Source organism: Sciurus vulgaris (assembly GCF_902686455.1).
Source record: "Sciurus vulgaris genome assembly, chromosome: 10".
Lineage (NCBI taxonomy): Eukaryota > Metazoa > Chordata > Mammalia > Rodentia > Sciuridae > Sciurus > Sciurus vulgaris.
The window spans coordinates 47274053-47294504 of NC_136470.1; the positions used below are offsets into that span (position 1 = coordinate 47274053).

The window sequence follows — 20452 nt, forward strand, 5'->3', positions numbered from 1 at the left end:
GGAAGATGTACATTGGTGTATGAAGACAGTACTTCATGTAAATCAAGGTCACCAATCCTAGATTCCTCACCATAGTGACCAGATAGATGGCAGAGAGCTTCACAAGTAGAAGGGTCTTCAGGTCTTGGTGCTTTATAAATCCCATGAATAAAAATTCAATTGTTATGGATTGATTGGCTTCAGCCATTCCTGTCTTCTCTGCTCAGATATAAATTATAAATGTATTACAAACAGAACATATCTAATTTGTGCCTCCAATACAGTATCAAATCAACAACCTATTCTCTTCCCTGAAACCTAGCAGTTACAACATGTCCAGTCTTAGCATGGATTGTTCATACAGGGTTTGTCTTGAAATGGCAATGTTAATTTGTATTGTGGAAAAGTTCTTTCTGCATGAATTTTCCAATGGCTGTGTTCATTGTTAGTATAATTAAATTTCCATTTCCCAAGTTAAAAGATATTTTTTGAGGGTAACTTTCTCTCCAGGAATTTAGAATAATCCCTTGGGAATGATGCACTGTTTAAAATTAACGTGCTCTTTTGACCAATTAAATGATTAATTGTCTGATTGTTTAAAACTGTGTAGAATCATCATGAGTTTGTCAAGGTTTTTCTCTACCTAATTAACATTTCTCTGTTAATGTCACCTGGTGGTATTTTCTAGAAAGCTCTATTTATCCTTTAAGACTGGTAAGAATATAAATTATCTTTAAATTTCTTACTAAGATAAAAATCTGTTTTATATTTATTTTAACACATTCTGGATCTTACTCCTATCTTGTCTGCCAAATTTCCCTAGGAATTATTTCTCTTCATTATGCATTCATACTAATATTTTCCCCAAGTTTTAAGTGTCCTTTATGCAAATCTAACATTATGAGACTTGCTGAGAAAGTCTCCATTCATGGTGTGCACCTCATTCATGATAAATGCCCAGTCTTTTATGCTTTCAAACTTCTCTAAAAATTAATGTCTACATTTTCATTCAGTCCAATGGAGATTCTTCTTTCATTTCATCCTTTACATTCATATACTTTTTAAAATACTAATGTGCTATACATTAATTTTAATTCAATGCTTACTCAAATTTACTTTATATTTCATATCACTTGCCAACAATATTTCAGTGGCAGAAACAATTTGGGTTTTAAAGAATTGTAAGATTACTTTTCTTATCTCCCAGAAATCACCATAAGTCTTTGACTTTAAAAATGTTTCAGATATTAATTTTGGATACAGGTCTATAATTGTTCAAAATATGCACTGTCTTAAAATACATTTTGATTAGTAGTTATCCATTTCTTTTTCTTTTCTGCATTGAATTTTATATATAATATTTCTATTCTTTCAAATAATATGGTGAGGTTGTCTGAAGTTTTATCACTAGAGGCTTATAATCAATGAGAAAAATAAATTATATTTTAGGTCTATTATCCTTATAAAATATCCCTTAGAATTTTAATAGTTTGAAGAAATATTTGTAAAAATATGAAAATACTGCTTTTGTCATTATTTTAACAATGCTTATTGACATATAACCTGAAAATCTTTACATGGACTCTGGAAAATATGCTTAAATTTTAGTAATTGTAATTTTATTAGAAGATATTACATCAGAAAATAATAGGTAAAATACGTAAAAATTAACTTTCTCTTTCCAAACTCGAAGTATTATTCCTCTTAATCAGAAACAACATTGTTGTACAACACATAATTATTTTACAGGGTCCTTTGAAGACTTTCCTGCATTTTGGATGATAAAACTGTTACCTTTGAACTCAGAATACTCTGAAAGAGCCACTGATTGTGTCTCATTAGTCATTCCACAGTATCTTTGATTTAGTGACAAAGTAAAAAAAGTAGATAAATTGCAAAACAATAAAAATAACTGAAATAATTTAAAGAAATACATATTCACATTTTTATTAAAAATAAATTAGAAAATCCATTCTTTCACTGAGTTCACTGTTGAACACCTTCTAATAGCTTATTAGACATGTGAATCTCTGTTTTATGGTATATGAATATGAAAAACTAGGTCTTTAGAACATTGGGTTATAAATTATGAAAATCTAAGATAACCTTCCTACTCATAAGTCAGTGACAATAATTATGTTAGCTTTAGGGCACAGTTAAAGTTGTCCATTGATTCTAAAGGAATATCCTTGGAATGATCCTCAGAGTGAATTCTTACTGATTCCTAATCCTGGAGACATGGTTCCCAAAACACCAGTAGCCAAAGAGTAATTAAATAGGGATGCATGTTGAGATTCTGAGTTAAACCAAATGACCATAAATAAAGTCAGCTTTAAGCATCATCTTGATTTTTTATACACTTAAGTGTCTTTCTACATCAAATCTAGTTTACATAAGCACTATAATGCTTAGGAGAAAAGAGAGATTTGAAGAGAGAATTGGAAACATGAAGAATGTGGTATGATCAACCAAAGCTACTTTCCTTTCTTTTACTTCTTCCAATGAATCTGACCAATCCTATAAATTGATTCTCTGAAACTCTGATGTTACATTCCTTTATTTAGCATATGCATCGCAAGACAACTAGGGAAAAAACTACTTATTCAAGTATGACTGGCATGTAAATGTTTACTGTATCCATCTGAATAATTTGGAGATAAGTACATATCCAAGAAACTCTTATCACATACAATTGATACATGTATTCAAACATGACATGATATTACAGTATCACATATGATTTTTATATTGTATATTTATTAAATATCCAGGATGTACACAGAACTAAAAAAAAAGTATCACCAAAAATCAAACAACCCAAATAATGGTCTAAGAAATAAACAGACATTTCTGAAAAGAAGAAATACAAATGGCCAACAAATAATGAAAAAAAAAATGTTCAGAATTCCTACTAATCAGGGTAATGCAAATCAAAACTATATCAAGGTATTATTTCTCATTAGTGAGAATGGCAACAACCAAGAATACTAACAGAAATAAATGCTGTCCAGGAAAAGGTACACTCATACATTGTTGGTGGGAATGAAAATTAGAATGAGCATGGTGGACAGCAGTATGAAGGTTCCTCAAAGGACTAGGAATGGAACCACCGTATGATACAGCTATCCCACTCCTTCCTATTTTTCCCCAAGAACTAAAATCTGCATTCTTTAGTGATATAAGCACATGGATATTTATAGAAGTACAACTCACAATAACCAAGTTATAAACCAGCCCAGGTATCAAACAATAGGTAAATGGACCAAGAAAATGTAGTATAGGTACAGAATGAAGGTTTCCTCTTTTATAAAAAAGAATAAATTTATGACATGTGCTGGTAAATGGATGGAACAGAAGAACATCCATTCTAAGCCTGACTCAGAAAGCTAGAGTCAATAGTTTGCTCTCTTATGGGGAAGCTAGAGGAAAGTAAAGGGAAAAGGCAGGGAAGCATAGATTCCATAAAAATAGAGGGTAGAGCAGTGGAGAAAAGGCGAGGACTATGGGAGATATAGGTGGGACATGAAAAGGAAGGAACTACAGAATGAAATTGACCAGATTATGTTGGATATTTATAACATTTTATAACACAAAGAATTCCACTTTTAGGTATACCTGTAAAGCACTAATTTATATTAACCAAGAAAAACTAGAAAGAAGACCAGTACAACAGAGGAAAGGGAACAGGCAGGTCAGAGTGAAGGGAAAGAGAAAACACTGGGGACTGAATTTGACCAAATTGTATTTCATGTGTGTATGATTATGCCAACCTGAAACTTATTATGATGTAGGTAATTCTACTCAAATGCTGTTAATATTTTAACAATTTAATACTTCATTATGAAGTGACTTGTCTACTTTCTCAGTATTTGGAGGTTTAGAAAAAGGACTATCAAATCAAAATCAATCTTTCTAGGGAGATGATACTTGTTATAGAAAGTTACAAGAGTGCCTCTTCATAATTCTTTTCATAACATTTGTTACTTCCTTGTTTCTTAGACTATAAATAAAAGGGTTTAATAAAGGAATGACTAGAGTATAAAAAATAGCCACAGGTATATCTTTATCACTTTCATTAACAGAACCTGGTTGAGCATACATGAAGAGCAGAGAACCATAAAATATTGACACAGAGAGAAAGTGGGATACACAGGTAGATAGAGCTTTGCCCCTTCCCTCTTTAGATTTCATTGTGAATATAGTGAAAAGGATACAGAAATAGGAGATTAGCACTACACTAATAGTAAAAGTTTGAATAGAACCTGACAAGATAAGTATCATCAATTCATTGATAGAAGGGTCAACACAGGAGAGTCTGTATAACGGAAGGATATCACAATAGAAGTGGTTGATTTCATGAGACCCACAGAAAGCTAACCTAAATAGAAGTCCTACATGTGTCATGGGATGCAAGACTCCACCTATGTAGGCTCCTGTGGTCATCTGAACACAGAGTTTCTTTGACATCAGGGTGTGGTACTGCAGTGGTCTGCATATGGCCACATAGCGGTCATAGGCCATTGCTGCCAGAAGAAAGCAGTCTGTAGTCTCAGCAAAACAGAAAAAATAGAATTGTGCCATGCATTCATAGAGGGAAATCCTTCTGTCCTCAGAAAAGAAGTTCTCTAACATCTTGGGAGTGACAGCACAGGAACAGCAGGAGTCCATGAGAGCCAGGTTGCCCAGGAAGATGTACATTGGTGTATGAAGACGGCGCTCCACGTAAATCAAGGCCACCAACCCTAGATTCCCCACCATGGTGACCAGATAGATGGCAGAGAACACCCCAAACAGAAGGGCCTTCAGGTCTGGGTTATCTGTAAGTCCCATGAGGATGAATTCAGTTGTTGTGGAGTGATTTGCCTCAGGCATTCCTGGCTTCTCTGATGAGATAAATTGTAAAGAAATTGAATTGATACAGTAAATAGAAATGTCTAATTCACCTCCCCTAATTGTCATGTGTGTCAAAGAGTAGCATCTCTTCCTCAACTCACCCTGTGCTCTCCCTGAAAATAGGTCTGTGACATATAGGATGGTCTTCTCACACAGGATTGCCTTGAAATGTCTGCATGAATTCATTATGTGAAAAAGTTCTTTCTACATCAGTTGTCCTATGTCTATATAATGACTCATAGTTTATTTAATTAACATGCCATTTCCAAATTAAAATATATTTTCTCATGGCAAGTTTCTTTTTATAAATTAAAAATAATACAAATATTGCTTTATGGGATTGATGAACTATTTTATGGTAATTGTTCTTTTGATATGTTAAACAGTCAATTGGCCTACTTTTGAAAAAACTGTTTAAAATCTGAGTTTGAGAAAGTTTCTCTAGTTCTTAAGCTTTACCAGATAATATTATCTAGGAATATTTTATAGATAGCTCTGTCTACTGCAATAGGGTAGAAACATCAAAGATCTTTAAATTTCATAATGAGTTGTAAAGTTTATTTTATATTCATTTTAATCCATTTTGTACCCTACCCTCATTGTTTTCTGCCAAATCCTTCCTAATTATCCTCTTTTCCTAATATTTTCTCTAGTTTTAAGTGTACTATATGCACATTTAACATTGTGAGAATTGTTGAGAATGTCTCCATTCATAATGTACATATACTTAATGAATATTATCTCATATATAGTCTCATGCACTCTCAAACTTGTCTAGAAACTAATGTCTATATTTGTGTTGAGTGCCCCAGAGGTTTCATATTTTTTGATTATTTAAATTTACAAACTCAATTACTCCCAATCTGCTGTGTATTTATTGGAATTTAATGCTCACATCAATTTACTTCAAATTTACTACTGCTTGACAACTGTATTTCAAATGCGGAAGCAACATGAGTTTTAAATAACAGATTGAGACAAACATCAGTACCCTATGTACATGTATGATTATACAAATGGTATGACTCTACCTCATGTACAATCAGAGAAATGTTACCCCATTTTACAATGAATCAAAATAAATAAATTAAAAAAAATTGTAAGATTAGCTATCTTTTCTCCCAGAAATTTCTATAAGTCTTTGGATTCAGCATGTTTAAGTTATCTCTTTATTGATGAGTCAATAATAGTTTTCAAAATATGCATTGTGTTAAAAATTTTTAAAAGTATTTGTGCTTCTTATTCATCTACACTGAATTTCATTAACTGTTTTGCTCACATAATATGGTGAGGTGCTAGAGTTTTATCACTAGACACTTATAATCAATGCATAATTTGCCCATTATATTTGAGGGCCACTATGCTTTTAAAATACCCCTCAAAATTTTATTATTTTCAAAAAAAATGGTGAAAATATAAAATGCTGTTCTGTCATTATCTTAGCAACACTTATTGGTAAGTAAACTGACAATGTTTATCTGTATTCTGAAAAAATAGGTTTAGTTTTCAAAAGTTATTTAATCTAGGAGCTAATTTATCAGAAAACACTCAGTGAAAACAAATTTTCTCTTCTCCAATGCACAGTGTAATTATTCCTCTGAATCAGAAATTACTTTACTCGATAAGCCAGAATTATTTTACAGGGTCCTTAATAGACTTACCTGTATTTTTGGTGATAAAACAATGGTACTTTTGCACTCAGAACACTCTGAATGAGTTCCTTACTGTGTGTCATTAGCTCTTTCCATAGTGTCTTAAATTTAGAGACAAACATAAAAAATTAAGTGGATAAAATGACAACACAGTAAAAATACTGAAGAATTTTCAAGAAATATGTTCAAGTTCATATTATAAATACATTAGTTATCCATTCTCACACTGAGCTCTCTGATGAATATTTTATCATAGCTTCTTGGACACCTGATGTTTATATTTTCAGGGCAATCAAGATTTAAAATGTGGTCTTTAAAACATTGGGGAATAAATTATGAAAATCTAGGAGAGTTTCTCTATTCATAGGTCTGAGACAGCAATTAGGTTAGCCATAGGGCTCAGGTAAAGTTGTCCATTAATTCTAAAGGGATTTCCTTGGCACTGACATCGGGGTAATTCTGCACAGATTCCCAATCTGAGAGACATGGTTCCCAAAACATGTTGGCCAAGCAACATTAATTAGAGGGATGCATGTTGAGTTTCTGAGGTTAAATCAAATGGCCATGAGTAAAGTCAGTTTATGGATCACGATCATAATTCTTTGGTTTTTACTTTTATTTTTTGTTTTTGATTTTCTCTTCTCTCTCTCTCTCTCTCTCTCTCTCTCGTTCTCTACAGTTTATTTACATGAAAAGTATAATGGGCAGAAAAAAGATTTGTACTTATTACTTGATGTGGAAGTTAAAGAGATATTTGAAGAGAGAGTTGGATTCATGGAGGCAAAATGTAACTTGACCAATTAGTACTGCTTTCCTTTATTTCACGTCTTACAATGAATTTGACCAAACACTTTAGATTCATTCTCTGAAACGCTGACTTCGTGTCAGCGTTATTTAATTCATGCATCATAAGATGACTAGAAAATGTCACTGGTTAAAGAATGATTAGCTTGCAAATGCTGTCAAATTTTACAGTATGCATCTTCATGAATTTGGAGATAAATATACTTTTTGAAAACTCTCATCATACGAAATGGAAACACGTTTTGAAACCTGACATAGTACCCTAGTAATACATGAATTTTTTATGTTTCTGTGAATCAGTCAAAAAAAATAAAAAATAAAATTCATTTTTTTAAAGAAACAAAACATATAGAACTTAAAGCAGGAAACATGGAAAAACTGAGAGGAATAAACTTAGAGTTCTAAGGGATGAAATGATCAAAGAAACATTTCCCATGGTTCTTGAAGGATTAGTTACATTTCAACAGGCAGAAAGTATGTGTCACAGCATTAAAAAGTGAAGGAATAGTATGATAATTTTAAAAGTATATATGTTTCAAAGCATGTGTTATTCAGCTTTTCTTCACTGTGAGCATAATATCCAACAAGAGCAATTTATAAAATGAAAAGTTTATTTGAATTCACAGTTTCACAGGTTCAATTCACATTGCTCTGAGCTGAAGGTGAGGTAGAAAATCATGATGGAAGGGAGTTGTTGAGAACTCTCGGTCACCGTGATGAAGGAGCAGAGAAGAAAGGGGAAGGGCCAAAGGGAAGATAAACCATTCTGGGAAATAACTCAGGTGACCCACCTCTTGGAGCCATGCCTCACATGCCTACAGTTACCACACAGTTCATTCATTCAAACTATGAGGGACTAATTAGGTTACAACTCTCATAATGCAATCATTTTACCTCTGAATATTTCCTGCATTAACATAGGGGTTTTTACAGCCACAATTTATCCAAACAATTACATTCTGCGCATCGATCCCACACCTTAAGTCCATCCTACAATGCAAAACGCTTTTAGTTCATCTCCTAGAGTTATCATAGTCTTAACTGTTCCAGCATTGCCCAGAAGTACAAATCAAAAGTCTCATCTAAAATTCAAGGCAATCTTTTGGCTCTGAGTACCTATAAAAATAAAAAGTAGGTTATATACAACCAAAATATAATAGCTCTGTGTAAAGCTTTCCCATGCTAAAAGGGAGGAGTAGGTCATAGAAAGAGACCATGGGACCAAGGCAAGACCTAAATCCAGTCAGGTAAACATTATATGTAGTTCTACCTCCAGCATCTGGGTCACATGGTGGCACATGTGATACCCAAACAACTTAGACTGCCTGCCATCTTTGGCCTTGCTGATTTCAGCCCACATGTCATCTCTTTAAACCTGCTTCTTCCTGTGACTGGTAGACAGTCATCTTAATCATGGGATTCTCCACTGAAGCTTTGACTTTCTTCTCATGACCACACGCATCACCTTCTTAGATTCTGCCAACTGGATTCTATCTCATCCCCACTATACTTTGCCTGGCTTCCCTGACCTTCCTTTGAAATCTTGGTGGAAGCTTCCCTGACCTTTTTACTTCACTATCCTGAATTCCTGAAGGACCAACACCATGTGGGTGAAACCAAGGTCTGCTGCCAGCTTGAGCAGGTGGGCCATCTAGACACATGGTTGCAAGATTCTCCATGTGCTGGGTGACGAGAACAACAAGAAGAATCTTGGGGAAATTTTTCTCTGAGCATCCCTGTGCAAGCAAGCTGCCCCCATGGTCTCTTAAGTTGACTTTTGCTTTAACACCCTGGAGACTCTCATGGGTGTGATCTTGCCTGAAGGCACCTTTCCGAATATCTCTGTGCAAAGTACTTTGTCAGTACCAATTTGTTTTAGTTTCTCATCAATGTGACTAAAAATGCCTGACAAGAACTATTTAGGGGAGGACATGTTTATTTTGAGTTCCTGGTTTTAGAGGTTCAGGCGATGTTGGCAGGTTCCATTGCTCTGTGCCTAGCAGCAGAAGGATAAGGGTCCTGGAAAGCATAGTGAGAGGGCAAGGGGTTAAAGAGAAGATGAAACTTTCCAGAGCACACCATCACTGACCTACCTCTTCTAGTCCTGTCCCACCTGCCTACACTTATCACCCAATTAGCCCATTAAAATTAGGATGGACTAATTAATTTTCTAATAATACAATCATTTCATCATTGAATATTCTTACATTAATGCAGGAGTTTTTGGAGGATATATTATATCCAAGCAATAACAAAGCACAAAACATATCTACTCAATGAAGAATAAACCAAGGAAGCCAGAATGTGGGAACATGCTAGAAATGCCATGATTCATATTTGTTAATATTAGTGTTACAGATAAGGACTTTATAATCTTGATTAAATCTGACATTGAGTTTCTCTTTTTATTGTTTGTTCTATTTAGTTATACATGATTGCAGAATACATTTTGATTCATTGTCTACAAATGGTGTACAACTGTTCATTTCTCTGGATGTACACAATGTAGAGTCACACCATTCATGTAATCTTACATGTACACAGGGTAATGATGTTTGTCACATTCGGCCAACTTTCCTTCCCCCTGTTTTCTCCCCTGCCCTTATATCCCTCTATATCATCCAACATTCATTCATTCTTCACTTATGCCCTCCCCTCATTTATATATCAGCATCCACCTATCAGAGTAAACTTTCAGCCTTGTTTTTGGGGATTGGCTTATCTCACTTAGCATGATATTCTCCAACTGCATTCACTTACCTGCAAATGCAATAATTTTATTCTTTTTTATGGATGAATAATATTCCTTTGTGTATATATTCTACTTTATCCATTCATCTATCGAAGTGCATCTAGGTTGGTTCTATAATCTAGCTATGGTGAATTGAGCTGCTATAAACATCGATGTGACTGCATCACTGTGGTATGCTGATTTTAAGTCTTTTGGGTATAGGCCAAGCTGTGGGATAACTGGGTCAAATGATGGGTCCATTCTAAGTTTTCTGAGGAATCTCTATGCTGCTTTCTAAAGTGGCTGAAGCAATTTGCAACCCCACAAGCAATGTATGAGTATCTTTATCCCCACATCCTCACCAACACCTATTGTTACTTGTATTCTTGCTGGTAGACATTCTAATTGGGATGAGATGCAATCTGAAGATAGTTTAGATTAGCATTTCTCTTATTACTAGAGATGTTGAACATTTTTTTCATGTATCCGTTGATTGCTTGTAAGTGTTCTGTGTTTTCTCAGTTCCTTAGTTCATGTATTTATTGAATTATTTGTAATTTTGGTATAAAGATTTTTGAGTTCTTTTAAATCTGGAGATAGTGCTCTATCTGAAGTATGTGTGGCCAAGATTTTCTCCCAGTCCATAGGCTCTCTCTTCACATTGCTGACAGTTTCCTTTGCTGGGAAAAAGCTTTTTAGTTTGAATCTATCCAAATAATTGATTCCTGCTTTTATTTTTTGTGCTTTGGGAGTCATGTTAAGGAAGTCTGATCCTCAACCAACATGATGAAGATTGGGGCCTACATTTTCTCCTATTTGGCTCAGGGTCTCCTGTCTAATTTCTAGGTTCCTGATCCATTTTGAGTTGAGTTATGTGCAGGGTGAGAGATAGGGTTTTAATTTCATTCGGCTGCATGTTGATTTCCAGTTCTCCGAGAACCATTTGTTGAAGAGCCTATATTTTCTCCATTGTATGTTTTTGGCACCTTTGTCTAGTATGAGAAAATTGTATTTATTTGGGTTTGTGTCCATGTCCTCTATTCTGTACCATTGATCTACCTGTCTATTTTGGTGCCAATACCATGCTATTTTTATTAATATTGCTTTGTAGTATAGTTGAAGATCTGGTATTGCGATACCCTCTGTTTCACTCTTCCTGCTAAGGATTGCTTTAGCTATTCTGGGTTTCTTATTCTTCCAGATGAAGTTCATGATTGCTTGCTCTGTTTCTGTGAGGTATGTCATTGGGATTTTAATTGGAATTGCATTGAATCTGTATAGCACTTTTGGTAGTATGGCCATTTTGACAATATTAATTCTTCCTATCCAAGAATATGGGAGATCTTTCCATTTTCTAAGGTCTTCCTTAATTTCTTTCTTCAATGTTTTCTAGTTTTCATTGTAGATATCTTTTACCTCTTTGGTTAGATTCATGCCCAAGTATTTTTTTTTTTTTTTGAGGCTATTGCAAATGGAGTTTTTTCCTCATTTCCCTTTCAGCTGTTTCGTCACTTGAGTATAAAAATGCTGTAGATTTATGCATGTTGATTTTATAGCCTGCTATTTTACTAAACTCATTGATTAGGTCTAGAAGTTTTCTGGAGGAGGTTTTTGGATCCTCTAAATATAGAATCATGTCATCTGCAAATAGTCACAACTTAAGTTCCTCTTTTCCTATTCGTATCCCTTTAATTTCTTTAGTCTGCCTAATTGCTCTGGCTAGAGTTTCGAGGATAATGTTGAATAGAAGTGGTGAAAGAGGACATCCCTGTCTTGTTCCCATTTTTGAAGGGAATGGTTTCAGTTTTTCTCCATTAAGAATGATGCTGGCCATGGGCTTAGCATAAATAGCCTTTACAATGTTCAGGTAAGTTCCTACTAACCCCATTTTTTCTAGTGTTTTGAGCATGAAGGGGTGTTATATTTTGTCAAACGCTTTTTCTGCATCAATTGAAATAACCATATGATTCTTATCCTTAAGTCTATTGAAATGATGGATTACGTTTATTGATTTATGAATGTTGAACCATCCTTGCATTCCAGGAATGAACCCCACTTGATCGTGGTGCACAATTTTCTTAATATGTTTTTGAATACGGTTTGCCAATATTTATTAAGGATCTTTGCATCTATATTCATCAAGGATATTGGTCTAAAATTTTCTTTCCTTGATGTGTCTTTTCCTGGTTTGGGTATGAGGGTGATATTAGCTTCATAGAATGAGTTCGGTAGGGTACCCTCCTTTTCTATTTCCTAGAATACTTTGAGAAGTATTGGAATGATTTCTTCTTTGAAGGTCTTGTAGAACTCAGCTGAGAATCCGTCTGGTCCTGGGCTTTTTTTGGATGGGAGATTTTTAATGGCTTCTTCTATTTCATTGCTTGATATTGATCTGTTTGAATCATGTATGTCCTCCTGGTTCAGTTTGGGAGGAGCATAGGTCTCTAAAAATTTGTCAATGTCTTTGGTAGTTTCTATTTTGTTGGAATACAGATTTTGAAAGTAGCTTCTCATTATGTTCTGTATCTCAGTGGTGTCTGTCGTGATATTTCCTTTTGCATCATGTATTTTGGTAATTTGAGTCTTCTCTCTCCTTCTCTTTGTTAGTGTGGCTAAGGATTTGTCTATTTTGTTTACTGTCTCAAAGAACCAACTTTTTGTTTTCTCAATTTTTTGAATAGTTTCTTTTGTTTCAATTTCATTGATTTCAGCTCTGATTTTAATTATTTCCTGTCTTCTACTACTTTTGCTGTTATTCTGTTCTTTTTCTAGGGCTTTGAGCTGTAATGTTAGGTCACTTAATTGTTGACTTTTCATTCTTTTCTGGAATGTGCTCCAGGCAATGAATTTTCCTCTTAGTACCACTTTCATAGTGTCCCAGAGATTTTGATATGTTGTATCATCATTCTCATTGACCTCTAAGAATTTTTTAATCTCCTCTCTGATGTTTTTTGTTTTCCATGTTTCATTCAATAGCATATTATTTAGTCTCCAAGTGTTGGAGTAATTTCCTTTTATTATTTTGTCATTGATTTCTACTCTCAGTCCATTATGATCTGTTAGAACACAAGTCAGTATCTCTATTTTTTCATTTCCTAAGGGCTGCTTTGTAGCATAACATAAGGTCTATTTTTGAGAAGGTTCCATGTGCTGCTGAGAAGAAAGTGTATCTGCTCGTTGATGGATGGAATATTCTATATATGTCTATTAATTCTAGGTTATTGATTGTGTTATTGAGTTCTATGGTTTCTTTGGTTGGATTTTGTTTGGAAGATCGATGTAGTGGTGACCGCAGTGCGTTAAAGTCACCCAGAATTATTGTGCTGTGGTCTATGTGATTCCTGAAATTGAGAAGGATTTGTTTGATGTACAGGGATGCACCATTGTTTGGGGCATAAATATTTACTATCGTTATGTCTTCCTGATTTATGGTTCCCTTAAGCAGTATGAAATGTCCTTCTTTATCCCTTCTAACTTTGGCTTGAAGTCCACTTTATCTGATATAAGGATGGAAACCCACACTTTTTTACTGAGTCCATGCATGTGGTAGGTTTTTTTTTCTATCCTTTCAGTCTGTGGATGTCTTTTTCTGTGAGATGAGTCTCTTGCAGGCAGCATATTGTTGGGTCTTTCTTTTTAATCCATTCTGCCAGTCTATGTCTTTTGATTGATGAGTTTAGGCCATTAATGTTCAGGGTTATTATTGAGAAATGATTTGTATTCCCAGTCATTTGGCTTATTTTTGGTTTTTAAGTTGGCTTGGTTTCTCCTTTGAGTGGTTTTTCTCTAAGGTAGTTCCTCCCTTTGCTGACCTACATTGTTGTTTTTCATTTCCTCCTCATGGAATATTTTGTTGAGAACATTCAGAAGTGCAGGCTTTCTATTTGTAAATTCTTTTAACTTTTGTTTATCATGGAAGGATTTTATTTCATCTTCAAATCTGAAGGTTAGTTTTGCTGGGTATAGGATTCTTGGTTGGCAACCATATTCTTTCAGAGCTTGAATTATGTTGGTCCAGGTCCTTCTAGCTTTTAGAGTCTGGGTTGAGAAGTAGGCTGATATCTGTATTGGTCTCCCCCTATATGTAATCTGATGCTTTTCTCTCTCAGCCTTCAAAATCCTATCTTTATTTTGAATGTTAGGCATTTTCATTATAATGTGCCTTGGTGTGGATCTGTTGTGATTTTGTGCATTTGATGTTCTGTAAGCCTCTTGTATTTGATTTTCCATTTCATTCTTCGGGTTTGGGAAATTTTCTGATATTATTTCATTGAATAGGTTGTTCATTCCTTTGGTTTGGATCTCTGTGCCTTCCTCAATCCCAATAATTCTTAAATTTGGTCTTTTCATGATGTCCCATAGTTCTTGGAGATTCTGCTCATGATTTCTTACCATATTCTCTTTTTGGGCCACCCTATTTTTAAGATGAAATATTTTGTCTTCATTGTCTGAGGTTCTGTCTTCCAAGTGGTCTAGTCCTTTTGTGATGCTTTCCATTGAGTTTTTTATTTGGTTTATTGTCTCTTTCATTTCAAGGATTTCTGTTTTTTTTGTTTTTTTTTTTTTTTGTTTTTGTTTTTTGTTTTTTTTTTTTGAGAATCTGTATCTCTTTGTTGAAATGATCTTTTGCTTCCTGCAGGTGCTCTTTCAGCTTATTGGTATTATCATTCATTGCCTGCATTTGCTCTCTTATCTCTTCCTTTGCTTCGTAAATCATCTTAATCATGTATAATCTGAAGTCCTTTCCTGACATTTCTTCTAACATACTGTCATTGGATTCTATTACTATAAAATCTTGATTTGTTTGGATCATTTTCTTCCCTTGTTTTTTCATGTTGTTCATGTATCTTCCCCTCTAGCAGTGCAGATCTGGGGTATGGCAGATTTCCCCCTATAGGCTTATTGTGGCCCTATAGGTTTCTACAACCCTTTCTTTAAGTGGAGATCAGTATTAGCAGTGCCCAAATCAGACACTATGCAATCCTAGACCAAATAGCCCCTATGGGGACAATAACAAAATTGTCATAATAAACAAAATGAGTTCAAATGTTATCTTCAGTAAAACAAAAAGGTTGAAATAAGGTCTGCAGTTTCTAATGGAGGACAAAGAGGTTGCAGAGGGATGTAGAATGTGGCTGTTAATGGGACAAGACAAGAATATACAGAAGTTCTAGAAAATAGAGAGGGTGAGAGTGTAATCAAAAGAAATCGGATGTTAGTGTGCAAAAAAGGGAGAAAGAGACTCTGAGGGAACACTTAAACAAAAGGAAAAGAAAGCAAGAAAAGTGAAGAAATAAAAACAAATTTTCCAATAAGGAGAAAAAAGAAAATCTACAGTATAACAGTCATATAGTAATGAAACCTCCCAGAGTTCAGTAGCCTGATGCATGAGAGGTACCTGACAATGAGCTTCAAGCCTCCAGCAGGCAACTCAGGATGGGATTTGCCCCACCCAAAGATCAGAGCTACAGTTTCCAGGATTATCCAAGATGGCTGCTCTGGTTTTGAAATGTGTTGGCAAATGGGGAGTTGCAGCTCAGGGGTGGATGTGGTCAGCTGGAGGTCCTGGAGACAGGATGCAGTTGGTCCGGCAGGGGTCCTGGAGGTCGGTGTGTTTGGTGTGGTTGTGGGATCCTGGAGGCCAGGTGCAGTCAGTCTGGGTTCCCGGTGATAGGGCACAGTCAGTTGGTCTGGGTGTCCTGGCGGCAGGGAGCAGTCAGTCGATGTGAGGGCCCCAGAGGCATGGAGTGATCGGTTGGGCTGATGGATCCTGGAGACAGGGCTCAGTCAGTCCAGCCAGGGGTTCTAAGGGGCCTGGCTGTTGTCTCAAAATGGCAGCAGCCACGTGTAATCAAACCTGCAGGTATTGTAACAGTGAACTTCCAGGCGACAGCAGGCAGCTGGTTCTCCACTGGCGGTCTGCGGTCAATCTGCTGGCAGTTGTCAGACGATCGGGAGGTGAACCTCGAGCGTTGGGTAATGGATAGGGGTAAGGCAGGCGATGGACACATGAGAGGCAGGCAAGTGGCGGATGATAGACACCTGACAGTGAGCCATCTGCTCTCAAAAAATGCGTCAATATGCTGGCAGATTGCAGGTCATCACAGCAGACAAATGGGTAAACACCAGGGGATCGATAAGTAGCAAAAACTGCCTCACCAAGAAACAGATATCCTCTGCTTGAAACCAGCATTACGGAGCAACAAGGAACGCAGCCTCCCTCTAGTCCGCCATCTTGGATCCACACCCTACCTTAAAATCTTAAGGGAAAAAATAACTAATGGTAAATTCCCCTCAATTTTAAGGATACTGGTATGAATATCATGGAATGACTACTGTGCAACAAATTCAGGATTCTAGATTCCACAGAGATATAGGATTGAATCAGCTTTCATCCTTTAGGTGAATTTACACTGTTCTATAGAGACAGACAATTGTGTTTAGTGTAAACTAGATTTGTGAGAAACACTTTGCCACAGGTTTAGTCTTATGAAAATTTAGGGAAGTATTTTCCTTTGTTAGAAAATTTATTTTACACCTCTTATACCACACAGAATGTATTAACCACTGACGTAACTATCTAAAATAATAATGCAAAGACAAGAAAAGTTTATTTTTTTTAGAAAGAAGGTACACACTTCCTTATTAACTTCAAAATCATTGCACTTTAACTTCTATAATTTAACTAAATATTTATGGAATATTCTGCAAACTACTTTCTACAGAAATACCTTTAGGCAGACGTGACTGTGCTAAATTCTTTATTAGGTATGAAATTAACAAATATTATACTTACATTAAGTGGTGAAAAAAGAAAATAGAATCTAGGAATATTGTGTCTTCTCTAAATTTCAAGGAGCCAACAAGAGTGTGGTGGAACTTGTGGTCCTTTTGAAGGCCACCACTCTTGTGGTTTGCAAACATCAGCCCCAGCATCTCCCTGTGTTTTTGGACTGGTTTGGTGATCCACTGAGTGTCAGGATTTCTTATGATAACTCTCTGGAATGGATCCATGAACAATGTGAAAGAATTTATACGCAATTAAAGAAATTAAATGAAAGAATTTTTATGTGGATTCTTTACCAACCCGGTTAGAACTCAGGACTCTCAGAGCCCACAGTTGCTTGTAGCTTGATCCTCAACAACAGGTTTCTGAAGGTTTCCGGTGAATTTTACCTGGTTAACAGCATGATGGACAGGCTTGCCATACATTGCACTTTTCAAAACGGGGCATTTGCAGCCACTAAGGCACACATGAATCCTCCATATGACATGACTCTGCTTGACTTGTACCCCAGTCTGCACACTTTACCTGGATGAGTTGGGTAGAGAGCCCCACAACGCACAGAGAGCAGGTGGTATTGCCAGCAGGGACCCACAAGAAGAGCACGTCACATCAGATTGCTTCTTCCTGCCCAGCTCCAGGACGTACTTGTATGAAACCATCATAATTTACCTGATGGCTGCTACCTGGTGAAAAGAAAGGAGCCTCTCTCTCCTGTCCAGATATATTTTTTTGTGGAGCTCCTTAAATACAAAGGTAGCTCATTTCCCAGAAACTTCCATAAACATCACCTCTTTTATCTCACTGGTCCCAAATAAATCACATACTCTTCCATTAAATTTGTGTGGGAACAGCGTTCATAAGGACAAGGTGTGAGTTATTTGAAAATGGATGACATAAATCATAGTATCATTAGAAAAAGGAAAAGGAATCAAGGAATATAATTTTGATAACTGAAAATGTCCATAAAAATAGTGTGTGCACTCTCTATTCAATTTAGTTTCTCAATTTTGTGATCAGTTCATTTTGTTCACACTCTTAAAATGTAATTATTGCCCTAAAGAGCTATTATCTCCAAAGGTTGTATTGATCAGTATTTAACATATTAGATATTAATACTGAAAAAAATTTTTAAATGTTCTAGTCATTAAAATTAAAAATAATAAACCCATTATACATTAACTGACATAATCCATTAAAACATTTTGAAGGAAATATGTGCTGTATGCATGTCAGGCACTGTTTGAGTATTGATAATACAAAATCAGATATGACGTGATGAAGTCACAGAAAGAAGTAGGACTTCATTTTATTTTCTACACTTAAAATTAATATTTAAAAAAAGTTTAAATATGTGTACTCCATTTTTTTTCTTAAACTATGCTTGTTTTCTAAACTCTTTGCCTAATATGTGAATTATTGAAGTTAGTCTCTTTTTAATCAATCACCAAATTGGTTTGCTGAGTCAAGCATATTACTCTGCTGCCAGGAGGACACCAATGTCTGTTGCCTCTAAGTAAATTCAGATTCTTAGAATGGCATGTAAGATTTTCAGTGATCTTGCACACTTTCCCACTTCCTTCCCAAACTCACCAAGAATCTGTCCAACAGTCAGCCACTATGATTGTTCTGTTCCACTGTTCACTCTTCTTCTCATATGCAGAGACACACTCATTTTCACAAACATTAATTCTGGTCATGATAATTTCTGTTTTACTTCAATGATAACGAATTTTTAACAAATTTAACAAAGATTTAACAAATCTTTAAATGTACAGTTTATGTCTCACTTCACTTAATAACTAAATATATCAAATAATATTATCTCCATTTCCTGAACCCCCAAGCATGTGGAAAAAATATTATTGATTTACACTCTGGTTTCTTCTGGCTTACTCAGTTGAACTCAGGCAAGCTACTCAACATATCAATATATGAGGTTTTCATTCAAGAAAACAACAAAAAGAATATCTCTTTAGTTAGTTATTTAGTGCACATGAAAAGTCAAGTCTGTGTTTAGCAGGTAGTATATTTCAGGAAATTATTTTTCTTTTGTGTTTATTAATTTATTTAGTATATAAATATTTTGTCATGTACCTAGGATGTTCATTCCTTTGTTCCCTCTTATTTATTTTTGAACAATATTTCCAACTTTTATTAATTCTGTGAATATATTAATACATTTCATAGGAAGCAGGAAAGGGTTCTCACACTCCTATTGAATAAAAAGACAAAGAATGATGTCAGGGAGAAAAAATCTTCATTGTCGCCATCCAGCGGGACATAAGGAGCACGTGCTTTTTCTTGAGCGGGGGGGAAAAAAGGGGGCTTTATTAGGAAGAACACCGATTTATATACAGTTAACAAACCAATCAGAAACTTGTTGCCAAGGGGAAGTAAGTCTTGGAATATTACTATCGATAGCTTAGGCATGGTCTGACAGGGATAGCCAGTGTGCTCATCTTCCTGTTTAAGGCGAGAGACAAACTACATGCCCACTGGCGCTGTACCAGCCACCATCTTAGCTTGGTCTTAGCATGGTCTTTGTGGCGCGACTCCAGGCGTCGCCTGCCACACTTCATTTCGTCGATATTTTCATTAATTACATTGTTATGTGATGGAGAAATAAACTACATGAAAAATTAAAATTGACCAGGATTTATAATGAATAGCATTTCTCATGGTGCTTTATAACCATATATAAAATTAGGTTCATTATGCCTGTTACATGCACATACATGATTTGATCAATCTCATTCACTAGTGCATTCCCTATCTCCCCTCTTCCCCACAAATAATCTGTTGCTCTACTCTACTGCTCTCCTTTCTATTACAATTGTTTTTATTTTAATTTGTGCATTATAATTACATATACATAAGTGGGATTCATTATGGTATATTGGTGCATGGACAGAGCATAATTTTGTAGATTGCAATCCCCCATCCTTCCACATGCCCCTCCCTTCCTTCTCCTTCTATCATCTTCCTTTCTCAAAAAGCATCATTTTAAACTACATGTTGTTAAATCACAATATGAAGATACTCTAGAGAATTTGAAAGTAAAATTGAATAAAACTAAATATGAAAATATTATTTAGAGAATTAATATTTTATACATACATACTGAAATATAATCTCTTGAGATAACTAAAGTCTAGTTCAAAATCAAATTCAAATACATCGTTTACTTAGACAGATGGAATTGCTAAGAAAAACTTAGGATTTGAGAACCTAGAGTATGCCTGGGATAGTAAAAATTACTCTTTGGGATACAAGAAATTTGCTAATACTGTTAAAGGGAAGCTACGTCTTTGTATACTAACTTTTACTTCTAGCATTTGTTTGTTTTGTTGAAAATTATGTCTAATTGCACTATAAAATTTGTGAATAATTATCTGATCCACTCCTAATAGATTTCACCATGTTTGATTTTGAAGTATATTTTTGCATACTCTTTCCCTTTGGAGTTAATTTTACTCAAATACCATCAAGGTTTTAACAATCTAATATTTTGATTTTGAAGGGATAATTATCTAATTTCTCAGTATTTGTAGGTTTCTAAAAAGTACTATAAAGTTGAAATCAATCTTTCAAGGGAGATGATACTTG

At 35.2% G+C, this 20452-nt stretch overlaps 1 pseudogene across 1 annotated transcript; it reads right to left on the bottom strand.

Annotated features, from left to right (window-relative positions):
- Positions 1-3979: 3979 nt before the first annotated feature.
- Positions 3980-4809, bottom strand: LOC306637779 (olfactory receptor 5K3-like; annotated as a pseudogene). Its single transcript has one exon. The product of its transcript is annotated as an olfactory receptor 5K3-like (transcript).
- Positions 4810-20452: the final 15643 nt, after the last annotated feature.